The 4,809-nt window shown below is 37.1% G+C and overlaps 1 non-coding gene across 1 annotated transcript; it reads left to right on the top strand.

The window, feature by feature from the left end:
• The first annotated feature begins 304 nt into the window (after positions 1-304).
• LOC145587061 (small nucleolar RNA R71) lies at positions 305-411 on the top strand. Its single transcript, XR_014101109.1, has one exon. It is a non-coding gene; the product is annotated as a small nucleolar RNA R71 (small nucleolar RNA).
• Positions 412-4,809: the final 4,398 nt, after the last annotated feature.

The raw sequence follows: 4,809 nt of genomic DNA, 5'->3' as shown, positions 1-4,809 counted from the left end.
AGAAAGAATTAATTTGAGAAGAGCTTGCCCCACTATTAACACTTGTATTCAACTTTGCAAGTCCCTTGGTCAAAAGCTCAATTTAATGTTGCAATTGATCAACCTTCTCCAATTCATACATCCCACTTTTCTTTGGTGCATTCCTCCTTCTACCACCCCAAGAGTAGTTCTTCGCCACTTCTTCGATCATTGCCTCAACTTGGTTTTGGGGGATCTCGATCAATTGTCCACCCGCCCCCGCATCCTAGTTAGCTCTAGACATGGGTAATCCATCATAGAAGAATCGCATGAGCAAGCTTTGATTGTATTCATGGTGAAGACATGCTTGTACCACCTCCTTGAACCTTTCCCAAGCTTCACTAAGACTCTCATCTGTTTCTTGTTCAAACGATGCAATCTTCCTTCTCATCCCTCTTCAAGAATGCCTTGACTATCTCTCTCCATGTTGTGAGAGAATTTGGCCTCACTTGCTTGAGCCACTTCTTAGCTCTACTCGAAAGAGATTGGTGAAATAGATGCATTCGGATGTACTCTTGAGAAACTTGATTCGTTTGAATCATGGCACATAGCTCAAGGAATCTATCAAGGTGTTCAATGGGATCTTCACTTGGAGAACCCGAAAATTGCTCCCTCTGTACCATCCTTGTGTATTGGGGATGAATGGTAAAGTTGGTTTCCGTGACGGGAAGCAAGATCCCTCCCGTGAGCTCATAATCCTCCGGATTTCCAAACTCACGAAACAAAACTTCATCCTCTTCTCCCGCCATTGTCTCACTTTGAGCACTTGAAGAACAAGAGTCACTCCCACTATCAACAATAGAACCAAGACCTCTTCCCTCTTCTTGATAAAGCCTACGGACTTGTCTCAATGTTCGGTCGATCTCATGGTCAATGTAATGTATGGGCGGACCTTGAGATCCACCAAAGCTAAGCGAACAATTAGCAATGACAAGTAGGATAAATCAAGCAAAACAAAAAAGAAAGGAAAATAAAATGACTCTAACTATAGCATAAATACATGCAAAACAAGCCGCTTCCCCGGCAACGGCGCCAAAATTTGATCACGGTAGACTAGATCGTTGGGACTACTAACCTAATCAAATTAATTATTTATAATCCTAAACCTTTCACTAAACTAGTTAGCGGAAAGTGTAGGGTCGAACCACGAGGAAGCACACAAATTAAACATCAAATCCACTAATGCAAGAGTAAATGGGAGAATATTTTTGTTGGTTTTCTTGATTAAGTAAACTAAAGCAATAAAGAAAGAAATATAAAAAGGATTAAACCAAAGATAAAAAAATGCTAGGGGAATAGGGTGTCAAACATGATCAAATATAGATGGACAATGGTGATTATTATGAAGAACTTGCCATAGGATACTAAGTTCTACTCAAACAACTCACCTTCATGCAATTGCTTAAGCAAATCAATGAGTTAAGTCTTGTCCTAATTGAATCACTTTCATGCATCCAATTAGTTACTAATCATAACAAGAGATTAAGAGTGCACAATACATAAAACTCTACTTAAATAATTCATTTTCATGCAATCATCAAAGTAAAGGTGATCTTAATATAATCCAAATCATTCTCATGCATTTAGATTAGGGAACATCAAATAATGTGCTATTAATAATCTCAAGCTATCAAAAATCATATCTTTCATCAATTTATGGCATGAGTTCAATCTAATCATCATCAATCATCAATATAAACACATGTTTTCCACCCCCTTCCCCTAGCTAAAAACTTAGCCTAGGAAAGATAAACTAACCATCATATCAAAACTAAACAAGGATTCAATAAGCACAAAACTAAACATGATTGAAAACTAATAAACACAATACCAACAAGTTCAACTAAAGAGATAGATGAAAATAAGCAATAACAAAGCAAATAATTCAAAGTAAAAGAAAGGGTAAGAGATTTCTAAAGAGATACTTGATTAAAGATGAAAGTTTGAAACTTTTGTATTGAAATAACCTTGAACAAAATCTTGAATACAGTGAAGAAACTTGAAGAATAAGCTACTTTCTCTCTCTCGATTAGGGTTAAAATCTGAATAATCATCTCATTACATCCGTAAGGGTATTTATACCCCCCTCATTCCCCTAAATTAAGTCTAGAAAAAGAAATAAAAGAGTACGGAATACCCAGCAGAGCGGCCGCTCCATTGGGGGGGAGCGGGCGCTCTAGAGGGTCAAAACATAATCAATGACCCAGGGGAGCGGGCGCTCACCCAGATAGGAGCGGGCGCTCCTACAAGAGTGAGCAGCCGCTCCAATGGATTAGAGCGGCCGCTCCTACAAGGCTGAGCGACCACTCCAGCAGTCTGATCCGAAGCTTCAAAGTTTCTTCATTCTTGACTCTTCATCTCTTCCAAAGCATTCCAAAGCACAAGCAAAGCCTCGAGAAAGGTAATGCATGCCTTTCATTCAACCTGCTTAAACACTCATACAAAAAATAAGCAAAGAAGCGGAGGAAAGAGATAAAGAAAGAAAAGAAAGGGAGGAAACACTAGAAAAGACAAAGCATCACAAAAATGAAGATAAAGCGCTTTGAAAAGGCTCAAACAAGCGCAAATGAGGGGAGAATTCTTAGTGAAAAAGGATAAAAGAGTGTCACAAAAGCCGCTCATCATTACTCTTCCTATAACTCCGGCTATGACCAAAACAAGTTAACGCTTGTGCAGTATACGAGAATAAAAATCCGGGTTGACTCGAAGGAACTATGACTCAATTTTAGACATATTTATTAGCTTAAATTAATTAATCAATTAATTAAGAAAAGTCTTTTAGTCATTGGTTAGTTTATTTAAGCATATTTATAATCACAAGTCAAACCAAACGGTGAGTTTAATCACATATATATATATATATATATATATATATATATATATATATATATATATATATATATATATATATATATATATATATATATATATGCACAAGTAGTCAAATAGTCACAATATGATGCAATGAGTTTGAAACCTAACCATGGCTCTAGTTCTCTAAAGTTCAAGGATAAGGGTTAGTCAAAGAGGGTCCATGGTTATGAGTCCGAATGCATCGCGCGGAAGCCTTACCTTTGAAAGGGTTGGCGCGTATGGATGGGACCCCGCAAGTTAAAAATGCTTCCATGGTTTGGTGAATTCACAAACTTGGATGTACCCGTCGTTGCAATGAGCGTTCGATTGGGTAGATGAAGCGTGAATTCCCAAGGGATTATATCCATATCTAGAACACATATGGGTTCAGAAAAGTGAGAAAAACTCAATCAGGAAGTAAAATGGAGCAAACAGTACTAGAACTGGTCAAAGCAAGAAGGTAGATTTATGGCTCGGTATTGGAAGAACTTAGCGCGAGACAACAGGGACCGTCGCAAGACGATGACCCTGTCGCCACGTAACATTGTTGTCGCACAGCGACAATGCCATCGCACTGCAACGGACACTGTTTTCTCAACACCAGTTCCTACATGCCTCAACAGCTTTCTGTTCTTAGAATTTTCCAGTTTTTCGTAGCGTTATTTCAATTCTAATTGTGAAAGATATTTCTTAAATTTCCTACGTCTAAAAATCCTATGTTTTTTACGCATTACGGATGGTCTATCCAATGCAGAACTTTTTATGCATATGCCAATAATGTCAATCAAAATTACGCACATGAATACTTAGAACGTTTCGAGTCTCATCCACTCATTCTAAATTATTGCCAAAATAAATTTTAGGAATTAATATAGAAATCCTCCCCAGCGGAGTCGCCAAAAACTGTAGGGAATAATTTCAAGCATCCACACTTGAGCCCCACTATGATCATACACTTAAGCATGGTGGCATCAGAAGGGAAGGAAGCTAGAGCAAAAGAGTCGCCAACAAGTTTTAGGAACTTATAAACCGTACACAGGGTGAAGGTTACACCCCTTCACGATCCATGAGATCGCTAACTCCTAGTGGTCCTGAACTATGACTGAATATTCGGGGATGAAGGTACAAATCCAAACTAAAAGAGATTGAACCTGCCCTAAAAATAGGCCTCTACTTTATTCTTCTCATATTCATGTGCGCTTTCTGACTAACATACAATCAATATATTAATCCTAAACCTGTTTAATCTATGTTGGTTGAATATTAATGCACAAACAAATCTATTATTGGCAATCACTTGAATTAAAATCACATTAGCCTAAATAAGATTATTAATTATCTTATTAAGCGTGATTACAAATACTAATTCCCTTTAAACCTGCAAGAGAGGGCGTGACCAAGCAATAACATAATAATATCAAGAAACAATAATAACAACAAACATCATAATCCTAATAATCCCAATCTCATCAAAGCATAATAATAGCAAGATCCTAGGCATGATACTAACAAGATTAATAACAAATCCTAGCATGTCACTAGATAATAAAAATCAAATCTTTAGCCCTAACATGATACTAACATGATATAAGAAATAGGAAGCAACCTAAACATGATACTAGAAAGCAATAAAGACATCCTAACATGACACTAGGAATTAATATAATATGAAGAACATGATTTCTAAAGATATAGAGCGATTAAAACAACTTACTTTGTTGCCTCGTACCTCTTTCTAATAACAAAATACACATGTTGGTAACTTCAAGGAAAATATTAAATCAAACAATTAATTTAAATAATTGAAATAGGGATTTGGGACCAAACCCTCAGAAAATATCAGCCTTTCACGTCTAGGGCGAAGGCAACTTCAAGCTTGGCTAGGTGTGTCTAGAACTTGTGAATGCGGTATTGTGTTTGAAAAGGGAAGGCTTAGAA

The sequence above is a fragment of the Chenopodium album genome, chromosome 16, assembly GCF_948465745.1.
Source record: "Chenopodium album chromosome 16, dcCheAlbu1.1, whole genome shotgun sequence".
Classification (NCBI taxonomy): domain Eukaryota; kingdom Viridiplantae; phylum Streptophyta; class Magnoliopsida; order Caryophyllales; family Amaranthaceae; genus Chenopodium; species Chenopodium album.
Note: the sequence above shows the minus strand (reverse complement) of the source record. Positions and strands in the feature narration are given on the sequence as shown.